Here is a 12,167-nt window from a genome sequence, read left to right on the forward strand (position 1 = left end):
ACTGTTTTACGTACATTATATTTAAAAAAAATAGACTTCAGATAAAATTTCCTAAAGGAGGAATAAAATTTACAAAATATAAAAAAATGACAACAACTCTGGTTGGAAGTATTGTCACAAGGACATTTCATGGAAGACCTTTCTCCTATTTCTGGGAAGGATACTAAATGATGGGCGGTCCTCAACCTCAGGCGTGTCAAAACAAAATGGTGTGAGGATCTTGACACTTCCGTCAAGTATGCCTGAAACCCATTTTTGAGTCCCAGTTGTGTATAAAATATAAAAGTTTTTGGGGGCCTAATTAGTTTTAATCGCACTTCCCTTTTATATAATAAGAACGAGTCTTTAATTTCTTTCTTTGTAAAGGGGATTGCGTATTCTGACTCCTTTAGAATGTTAAAATCAAACAAAGTACTACACCAATAAATAATATAGCTGAACCAAGGGATGCGAGAACAGCAATCTAATTTAAGACAGTCTCTAATTATTCTCTGTGTAAACTCAGTCTCCCTCTTATCCCAAATCGAACGCCATAATAGCAATGGGCGTAGAGCTGCTAAGTCCGATATATAATTAAGGCCAGTTTCTTGGTGGATTAAGTAGGTTGAGGCCGACGCTGGGGTACTCAAAAGCCGTTTTAGGAAGCAGTTTTCGCTTTTTCGACCTTCGACTGTGAAGGAATGACCCCATATTCCAGCTCCATACAGAGCTGAGGAAACACATCTGGCATTATAGATGGTCAGCATATCTTTTATCCTCCGGTCCCCTAGTTTACTTGCAAAACGAAAAATCCCATTTGTGTTCCTTATCATTTTTAGTTTAATGTTTTCTTGCTCGCCTGCCCATTTAACATTTTGATCAAAAGTAATACCTAAATACCAAAAAGTTTTAACGGCTTGTATTTTCGAACCATCAAGAAAAAAATGCCTTGATGTCTTCTTTGTCCTCCCACAGACCATGGTATAAGTCTTTGACTTGTTAATTAAAAGTTTCCTTTCTTTTATAAAATGTGCAAATTCATCAATAAGCCGCTGAAGGCCTAAAGGGGTGTGGGAAATTAAAACAGCATCATCTGCATAAAGCAGAACAGACACCACTGTACCATCAATTATTGGGGCATCTGCTGGGGTGTTATTTAATACTGTAGCTATTTGGTTGATAAAAAGGGGAAATAAAAGGGGGGCCAGTACGCAGCCCTGCCTTATACCTCTTTTAACTGGAAAAATAGGAGTTTGTTCTCCTGTAGGCCCATATCTTACACTACATGACAACCTCTCATAAACTCTCGCCAGAAAAAATACTATCTCCGCTGGGGCCCCAGATTTGAGCAACACTTTCCACAGGAGGGAATGGTCTACTAAATCGAACAGGCTTCTCAGATCAGCAAAACACATAAACAAGTTGCCCTCTTTGGCTACGGTGTATTTGTTGATGAGAAGATCTAAATTAACGCATTGTTCGAGTGTTCCCATACCCTTGCGGAATCCATATTGCACCGGTGTTAAAGCCCCGTTTTCTTCGGCCCAGGTTTCCAATCTTTTCAAAAGAACCCTGCTCATCACTTTTATGGAGGAATCCAGCAAGGAGATTGGCCGGTAATTACAGGCCTCCGAGCGTGAACCCTTTTTAAAAAGTGGAACAATGAGTGATTGTGCCCATGTGACAGGGAAATTTCCCAGGGCTGCAGTGTTAAAAATTGTTGTCAGAATCGGGGCCCATAAATCCATCAGGTCCTTGTACAGGTCTATCGGGACGCCGTCCGGGCCCGGTGCTTTTCCCCCTTTACTATTTATTAACCCTTCCCTCACCTCTTCAGCAGCAATTGATAACGGTAGTCTTGGCCATGTAAAATCATTTTCTGAAGGTAAAATTAAAACCAACCTATTGGGATTAAAAATCTTAGAAAAATGTTGGACCCATTCAGTGCAATTTACATGAGATGTCAGTTCGGGAGTACAGTTTTCCTTTAAAAACGGACTGTTAACAGTGTCCCTAAATAGTTTGCTATTTTTGGTGTCAGCAGCCATGCTTAGCTTATCCCAGGCATCTTGACGCAGTTCTTTTTTTTTTCTTTTCAAAGGTATTTTTATTGAGATTGTAAAAGAAAGGACAAAAAGAATGCGACAATCCCGCACAACTTCCCACGCAGGGGGAAATCATAGAGGCAAGTAACACAGAGGCATGTAGTATGTAGAACCACCAACATTCAGCCCGTAGGACCAGACCATAGGAGGAGCATGAGGCTCCTCTCGGTGTATATATAGAGGCACCACAGAGTCAATAAATGAGTCAAGGTGGGTAGTTTACGGGTTTAGAAGAGAGCAAAAAAGATTAAGCATTATGTAGTGCGTTAGGCCTCATGTTGCCTCAGCTATTGGTCGGGCATCGCAAAAACAAGAACCAATCACATTCCCCCCCTCCCACTCCCTCCCCTCCCAGTGGTGGTGGCAACATCCATGCTTATTCATTCATTCATTGACTCATTTATACCTGAAATAAATGGAGCGCCCGTACCGTGGACGGGCATACTGCTGACGGCAATCCCTTAGAAAGAAAGCGGACCAGGGGACCCCAGCGGAACATGAAGTTCTTGAAATCTCCCAAGAAGATATCCGCCATGCGCTCCATACTCAACAGCTTCCATAGTCTTGAGTGCCATTGGGAGATCGCCGGGGCCTCTGGTTTCTTCCAAGCTGCGGCTAGAGTAAGCTTGGCAGCTCCAATACACAGCCATAGTATTTTTTTGTCGGCCCTAGTCTGATGTTTGAGATCTGGGTCCCGAAGGCCCAGCAGAATATGAGCTATCGAGTCCGCAATCGGGTACCCCAGTAGCTCCTTAATATGGGATAGGATCTCTTCCCAATATGGGCGGATGATCGGGCAGTCCCACCAGATGTGGTGGAAGTCTCCCAGAAGGCCGCACCCCCTCCAGCATCTATCCGAAGAAGTCGGGAAGATCCGATGCAATTTGGCTGGGTATAAGTACCAATGCATGAGGGTCTTAAGATGCGCCTCCTGGAGTTCCACCGAATGATTATGCACAGCGATGTCGCGCCATAGGTGCGACCATTCCACATCTGAAATATCACGCCCAAGGAGTTCCTCCCAGAGTCCCATATATCTCGGCCTTGGCGATACAGCGGAAGAGAGAAGAAGATTATAAATAAATGAGATGACGCCCTTCATGGTGGACGTCCGGACAGGAAAGCCTCGAATGGGGATGGCGGTCTCGTGGCCGCATCTCCAACTGCGAAAGACGTAGCCCAATGGAGCAGCTGGATGTAGTTGAAACGTTCAGATACTGGGACCCCGTAATCCTGTATGCAATTCTCAAAAGTGAGTGGGGTAGAGCCATGAAACAAGTGCGTGAGCGCATGGCAGCCTCCCTGCCTCCAGGCATCAAAGGGGCCCTCCCGCAGGGCAGGTGGAAAAGCTGGGTTGAAATGTAGAGGCGTGAAGGGAGACGGGAATGATGTCCATCGGTCATCACTAGACACTGTGTCCCACACTTTCAGGGTAGTGCCAGTGGGAGTGCTAATATATGCGTTCTTGGGTCTATCCCCCTTAGGTTTCCACACCAGATCCCATATCGTTCTCCCTGCCACACTCCTGTCCATATGAAGCCAGTGTTTCTCCGAGGTCTGTTGGGACCATTCCACTATAACTCGTAGCTGAGCTGCCTTGTAATATAAATGCATATCGGGGAGGCCCACTCTGCCCTCTTTTCGCGGCCGGCGGAGAGTAGTGAAAGAAAAACGTGCCCGACCCCCCTGCCAGATGAAACGAAGCATTTGCGTTTTGAGGCGCCGGAAGAAGTCCATCTCCAGTGGGATAGGGAGTGCCTGGAAAAGATATAAGAATTTGGGGAGAAGGGTCATCTTAAGCGCGTGTATGCTCCCTAACCACGATATGTACATCGGCTTCCAGCGGCCGAGGTCGCCCTGAACCGCTGCCAGTAATGGGGGGAAGTTCGCGGAGTACAACTTCCCAATTGGAGGAGTCAAGTGGATCCCCAAGTACAAGATGGAGTTGGAGGCCCACGACAGCGGCGTGAGCGGCCGCAGTCGGTCCACCTCTGCCGCAGAGAGCATGAGGTTAAGAATATAGGACTTATCACAATTAACTCTAAAGCCTGCCACCTCCTCGAAGCGCGACAAGGCGGTCTGGACGTGCGGGAGGGATTGAGCTGGGTCCACGAAAGAAAGAAGGACGTCATCAGCGAATAGGGTAATCTTGTGCGCAGTTCTTTTTTATGCATCAGCAGGGTTTGCTTATAAACCTTTCTGAGCTCCTGGATAATCAGTTGGTTACGAGGCTTAGACCCTAGTGCTATTTTAAGCTGATGTAATGCCTGAGTGCACTTTGGGTTAAACCACCTCGTACCTCCCTGTTTATTTGCTCTCTTGGATTTTAGTTAACAGTTTTGTGATTACATTATTTATTTCAGAGAAAGTTGTTAATAAAGTTTCAGGTACAGCATCCTCTTTAAGGCAGTAGTCGATAGCATCCCTACATCTGGTGACCACCTCTTTTTGAATCGTCGGGGGATCTACACCATCCCACTTTATTCTCACCCCGTTAGGCTGGACAGGGATAATATCTACAAGGCGGTCTCCAGTATTAGGTATTTTTCTGCCCCAATCTAGTAATACTATAGAGATGCTATTGTGGTCGCTGACCGCCTGCTCCTCTATCCAAAGATCTTTAAAGGAACTGTTTCCTGAAATTACAATGTGGTCTATATTGCTGTTCCCGGTCCTCCCCGTAAATGTTGGGCATTTGATATGTCCTTTCTGCATTGAACAATCCAACAGCTCAAGATCAAATTTTGCCATGAGTGTATTTAGTGCCATACCATAATTGCAGTGTGGAAAATGTATGTTATGCTCATCTTTTACCATAGTGGTACTATGGATCTTCATCAAACCACATGAATTAGTCAAAGTCGCTGGGCATACCCGAATATTGAAATCACCCGCCCACAGGATAACCACAAGTTTCTTAGAAAGATTCAATACTCTGTCTAACTCCTTCTCAAGTGGTACTAATGGTGATTCTCTTTCCTTATTAAAAATATTATTATGATAGTTTATTAAAACCAGGTCCCTACCCTTCACAAACGTTAGTCTTAGGATTTGACTGTAGTTACCAATTGGTGTATAACTTATCACTTTACAACCAAGTAGCTTAGTTGATATAAGTAACAGCAGCCCCCCTTTAGCCTTCCTGTTCGGGAGGGTACAGCATTAAGACAATAAGATGTGTATCCTTCTACAATAACCTCGTCGGTACACCATGTTTCTTGTAGGCAGACAAAGTCACTGCCATAGGTAGTAAACTCCTGCCAAGATGGGGTGTCTAGCTTTTTATTTAATCCTGCGATATTCCAGGTGGTTAACGTGTACCCCTCCTGTTCTACGCTATCCGTACCCTGGAACACTTCTAGATTAAGATCGGAATTTGGGTTTATGTTTGCATTTATGGGGCGCCCTCCTTTACCAAAGGCTTAGCAGGGACAACCAAAACTGACTTGCAGGTCAGACTATTCTCACTAATTCCAGCAGCTGTGTACTCCGCGTTATTACCCATTTGTGGATTTTGTCTAATTATTTTGCCGCAACCCTTATCAAATGTGTGCATCTCGTCTGTCTCAAACCCAGATGGTGCCTTTTCCATGATTGTAGGTCAGTCATTTTCCTCCATTCTGGATAGGCATTCATATCTGTTAAACAGCTGGATGCAGGGTTGCGATGGGTATACTACTCGTGGGAGGGGCACACATTTGATAGTATTTGAGGCCAAAAATCTATGTCCGGATACTGGATGATTAGTCCCTAATTGTCTGTAGAAATACCCCAGAGGCAATAATGTCATGTTAAATTCTCTGCGTGACGGTGGGGGGGCATTTAGTAAAGACGCATGCGCCCAGTTCGGTGACCTAAAATTTATAATCACGCAATCCCCGTCAAAGGTTTTCGGTGCTGGGCCTATCCATCCCACTCTTTGGGTAAGTAGTATCTGTTCCATACCCGTGGTGGGGTAACTACAATTATAAGTCAACCAGTGGAGGATTTTATTCTTGATGGTTTCTGTTGATTCCGTTTGTCCCTCCCGCAATTTGGGTACATTACAAAGAACTGTGACATAAGGGCTACTTTCAGGTGGTAGATTCATTACCAATGGTATGTCACATCGCTTTGATTTTCCCGGGGGACATGTAGCCTTCAGCTGTTCGGGCCCAGTCCTTCCTGATACCCCCTCCCCTCCCTGAGTGTTTGCCCTTTTCTCTTTGGGTGGAACAGACTGTTTACCTTGTGTGGTGCCCTTTCTGTTGATCTGAGCACTTACCTTTGTGTTAGAATTGTCATTTGCGGGTACTATAGTTTTATTTTTAATTGCAACATTAGAAGGCCCCTGATGTGTTGTTACTACTCTTTCTTTTAGCTCTATGTCGTCTTTCTTTTGGGTGGGCTTCGATGATGCCCCTTTGAGAGTTGATGTTAGTAGTGATAAACATGGTGAGGCGCCAGAAGTCTTTCGGTATCCTACAAGTTTCACTACTTGCTCTTCTAAAGAGCACATCTTTGTTTCAATATTTACTATCTTTAGACAGATAGGACTCAATAGTGTGGAGACAAGAGTCTCCATTCTCACCCAAAAGCCTGCACTACCCCCCCCCCCCTATGTTAGCCTCAGGTGGTGGTGCGTCAATGTTGTTTGAGCGACTGGTACCCTTATCATTTCTCAGCCCTGCTTGGTTTTTCACCCCCTTCCGGTATGTAAGACTACCTATAACCTTTTGTTTGCTTGTATGTTGCTCGCTGGTAGTATGTTCTAATTTTTTCTTTGCTTTCTGCCCCCTTGTTCGAGCTGGTGGACTATCGATAATTACCCTGTCCAGGTTAGGTGATTCAGTGTTTGGATTGGCATCTAAGCCTTCTGGACCTTCTGTTGTTATGGAATCCTCAATAGCCAGGGAAGCAAGGTCTTGACTCATATTCTGTAACTTCATATTGGGGGTGGATGAAAGCCTACTACCCATGCCGGAATGATCTAGTGATGCCGAATCCTCAATTGGGCTGTTCCCGTGGTTCTCTGCTCCGGGTAGCCCTGCATATGAGGCTGCGAGCAATGAATCAAGGGAGTTGGCCAAGACTGGTGATGAATTGGTTGGTTGTATTAGTGTGGGTAAACTAGAGGGGAGCGAGAAACGTCTCTCGGTTTTTTCAATGGCTGAGCCACAGCCCCTATTGTCTTTTGCAGCATCCTGTCAATGGTGGTTAAACTAGGGAGGGGGGTAGTGCTAGATGTAGTTGGATTCTGCCTGGTCCTTGGTCCTGACACAGCAGGTGTTTTCTTCCCCATATTATTAGCAGATGTGATATATCCACAAGGAACACGTAACCCACAGTGCCTAGATGCCTAACCACAGTATGGTCCTTGTCCACAAGATACAAGTGTCCCAATTAGAAGTAGCAGACTTGCGGTAGTCCAGGAATATTAGGGTGCTTGTGACGGGGTTTCACGGTCTGGCAAGGGGGGTGGCCCAGCCCAGCCTTTGCCAGCCCCTGACTGCCACAGACTGTCCCGCCCTTGTCGCGGGCTTCTCCCGGGCGCGATCCCGCGACGCGTGGAGTAACGCCACAATTTGAGCGCCTCCTGGCGCGCTTTCCGGGCTAGCGGCTTCCGGCCGCATGGGCTGCTGGGCGCTGTAGTTCCCTGGCCGAGGCCCGACCTACACACAGCGGCCGCTCCGAGGTGGTGCAGGTGAGCAGCGGCGGGAAGCGAGCGGGCGCAGCCGAGGCAGCAAGCGGGCAAAGACTGCAGGTCTGACAGCAGGCAAGGGTCACTGGTGCTACCCCTGGCGATTTCAGGTAGGTCTCCCGCTCCACCGGGAGTAACGCCTCAATTTGAGCGCCTCCTGGTGCGCTTTCCGGGCTAGCGGCTTCCGGCCGCACGGGCTGTTGGGCGCTGTTGTTCCCTGGTCCACCCCCAATATGAGGCAGGGGTGTACCTCCTCCCCATGGTGACACCCTGCAGGGTTGGGGGCAGACAAGGGTATCCCTATGGCAGGGCCCACTCATGTGGCTTTGCTTTAAGTGGATGACTTACTCATTTATGTTCGAAGTGTTATGGTTGACGTGACTCGGATAGTGGAGACGCTGCACCAGTTCCTCCTTGTTTCCGGGCTCAAGATCAATTGGAATAAGTCATGTATTGTTCCTTTGTGTAAGGGCGCCATTCCGAGGTCACTCAGTGCTGGCCTGTATGCCTTGCTCTGGACCCCAGATTGCTTGAAATACTTCGACATACAGTCAAACTATGCACACGTTTGGGCAGGGCCGTAAGCTCGCTCACTGGTTATATCACGCCCAGTTGCAGCCCGTGGGCACTGAGCAGTCCTTGCTCCATGACCAGTGGAAGACAGATGGTGGCAGAGCATTTAGTGATGAGGAATGGTAAAAAGTGGTCCAATACCCTCATAACGTATCACACAATAACAGTTTCTGCTGATGTAGGTCTGTGTCTTATACAGGGTACACTTAACCCCAGTCAGAATTGGAAGGTTTTTCACAGTCTCCCCTACACATTGCCACAGATGCCTGGTCTTAAATGCCGAATTCTTTCATATGTTATGATCCTATTCAGGGCTCGGTCATTATTTGCAGTGGTGGGCGATGACCCGCAACACTTGTGAGGCATAGAGGGGACCGAGAGACATAACCAGAGGGGCAAAAAAGATAATACCATTTTTATTAAATGTACTTACCTGTGTTCCGCTCTCCTACGTGTTTTCTTCTTTCTTCTGGCATCAGCGTGACAGCACCTCATGGAGCCTCAGGCAACTGCCTTCTGCAAATCCCGACGCTGCTCTCATGCTGCAAATGAGCAGCATGAGAGCAGCACCAGGATTGGCTGGAGCGAGCTGCTTCCACGCTCTAGTAGGCACAGGGACTCCTTTGTTAAGGAACTCAGTAAATTTGTGGCGACCTTTACCTCCTTGGATAAAGTGCAATCGAATATTAAACGAGTTTTCAACCAGAGGGTTTTCCACAGGGAAGTTGAAGGCAGGGGCCACTCGGTTGGCTGTGGCTTTCAACAGAATCCCCCCAAGGGACAAAGCTACGGTCGCGGCCAGTACAACACCAGCGCCAACTAAACCAACTTCTACCACACCAGGGGCCAGCAGTTCAGAGGCTGAGGAGGCTTCAAGAATAATGCCGGAAGTGGCAATTCAACCAGTAAGTGTTATACCTTCTGCTCAGTTCCGCATTGGGGTTCGGTTGGCAGACTTTCTGGATGCATGACTTTCTATTACTTTAGACGCATGAGTCCTGCAAACCATACAGGGTTTCCGTAAAAAGTTCTACGACCACCCTCGGCAGGAAAGCCACCCTCTGCCTATTTGCTTCACAACTCACTATGCAGACCTTATCGACGAGGAGGTCTCCGAGCTCCTGCACTAAGGGGCCTTTTGTCAATCGGTCGTGCATAGCGATGGTTTCTTGAGCAATATTTTTCTAGTGGACAAATCTGACATCTGTCGTCGGCCAGTTATCAACCCCCGGTATTTCAACAGATGGTTGGTATACCGCCACTTCAAGATGGAAGGGATCCATCTCCTTTGGGATGTCCTACTTCGATTGAACTATATGGTGCGGCTAGATTTAAAAGACGCCTAAACAGTGGTCTCAATGCACCCCCCCATCAGCGTTTTCTGCAGATCCGTTAGAAGGACATTGTCTATGAATTTACCTCCCTTCCGTTTGGTCTTTCCACAGCACCATGGTGTTTTACCACAGTGCTCAACCCAGCGGAAAAGTTTCTCAGATCACAGGGCATAAGCATAATCGTATATTTAGACAATATTCTCCTCATGGCGCAGTGCCCCAAGACCTTGACCCCTCACCTCCAACAAACGGTGAACCTTCTACAGGGATTGGGGTTCGTCATCAACGAACCAAAGTCGGTCTTCATTCCTTCACAGAGGGTGAGCTTTCTTGGTTTTGTCATGGACTCAATCCAATCTTCCTTGAACCTGCCATCTCGAAAGATGGCCAAGATCCGTCACGAGTTTGAACAGACCATGGCCAAACCTTGCACGTCGCTCAGGCAAATTGCGTGGCTGGTGGGACTTCTCTCGTCTTCCAACCAGGCAATTTTCCCGGGGCCCCTGCAATATTGGGCCCTCCAGTGGTTGAAGGCATATCATTTGTGGAAGGGACTTTCTTATGCCCAGTCAGTGCCATTTCCTTTGGAAGCAAGGGAGGAAATAGCATGGTGGCGATTTTCGGCTCTGTGCCAGATCTGATCATAGAATCTGATGCCAGCAGGACCGGGTGGGGAGCCCATTTCTGGGAATTCTCCACTGGTGGAGTCTGGTCATTAGACGAACAAGCCCTTTACATAAATTGCCTGGAACTCCTGGCGGGGTCCTTCACCGTCTGTGTCAAGTACCTGATCCAGAACTCTGTACTTCCGCAGGAGCCAATGAAATTTCTCAATTCCCAAACTCCACTACCCAGCGCATATAGCATCCAAGCAGCAAAGAGGGGGAAAAGGGGAGTGGTAAGAAAAGAGAAACATGCCACACCTTGCTTCAGCTGGACAGGTCTGCTACGCCTTTTGTTTGATCTTCCTGTGAAAAGAACAATTTTAGCAACATACACTAAATCCAAATTTTCATATAAACCTGACCCAAACCTTGGTTACCTGTCCTGGCTTGGTGGCTATCTGTTCTCTTATGGCGATGTCTGTTTTCAGCTGTGTTTCTTTTCACATGTTGTCACTAAGATGAGATTGAACAATATCTGTTTAATGACTAAATATATCTATATCTCTGTACTCACTCTATTGCCTCTTTCTTTCTCAATATACCTTAATTTGCGTTTACTCTTCTTTCAGCTGATGAGACTTCACCTCTACCTAACGAAGTTCCAGAAGAAATGTCCAGGAAAAGTTCTCTGTCAATGTTGGTAAGTAATTTTATATATATATATATAACCCCACCTACTTGAAGATCTTCAATTCCTTCTCTATAGAAGTCTCTGTAATATTTCTTGTTAAATGTACTGCCAATACTACTGTTCTTAATGATTCTGAATCACAAAGAACTTGGATACTCAGTCTCTGTAAATATTCCTGTATTTCCAAATGTCGTTGAATAGCTCACTGTAGTGTTATCTCAAAATAACAGTCTCTGTGTGTCTTCCAATTATTCTATGCAGATGAATTGCTCACAGGAAGACCCTCTCAATTCTCTGTCAGAACTTGAAACAAGAAAATAAGCTTTCTGTCAAATGAGTGCTAAATACTTAGCACCAATTTTCGCTGCTCCGGAATTCTCCAAAGAAAAACCATAAACTATGAAATGTTAGACTTACCGCAGCCGCGGGAAGAAAGTCTAACTGCAGAGAGTTTGTTGGTGTACTCACTGCGCAGGATACAAAAATATTGAAACGGAAGCCAAAGGAAAAGAGTCTGTTCGCCTCAGGTCTTCAGTTGAAGTGCGCACTTCTCAGCGCGAGCATTCCTCAGCACAGGTGAGCTTGCTGAAGAATCTCCAAACACTAGACTGCTCCAGAACGAATCGCACCGGCGGCCATCTTGGAATTCCGCCGCAATGCGATCATTCGAGGGGAGAACAGCAGAGAAGACCATCGATTTGGCAGATACCAACCAGGTCGGCTTCGGTTGTTTTTGGGTATTTTAGCAATAACTGGGAGGTATTTTAGGCTGACAGAGGGTTGCTTAGATCCAGTCCTGACAGTCTGTTGTTGGACCAAGGACAAGGTTCAGTCTTGTGTCCTCAAGATGGACAACTTTCTGAGCTCCGATACATCAATCATCTAGGGGGCCCCCGATCCGGGACCCTGGCGAACCTAGTGAAAGATTTTTGGGACTTTGTCTAGCCCATTACATCTCGGTGATGGCAGAATACCTTTTGGGGCAAGCCAACCAGGTTGCGGATTGGCACTTGAGACACCTGCATGACTCCACTTGTGGAAGCTGGACCCACAGGTCTTCTAATGGCTGTCGGACCTGTGGGGGCCTTTTTCGTCCGATGTCTTTGCATCGCGCCTCAATCATCAAGTTTTTCAGTTGGAGACCGGATCCGTTGGCCACGGTCACGGATGCCTTCCTCCAGGATTGGAGTCTGGAGAGAG

Source organism: Lissotriton vulgaris, chromosome 6, assembly GCF_964263255.1.
Source record: "Lissotriton vulgaris chromosome 6, aLisVul1.2, whole genome shotgun sequence".
Classification (NCBI taxonomy): Eukaryota; Metazoa; Chordata; class Amphibia; order Caudata; family Salamandridae; genus Lissotriton; species Lissotriton vulgaris.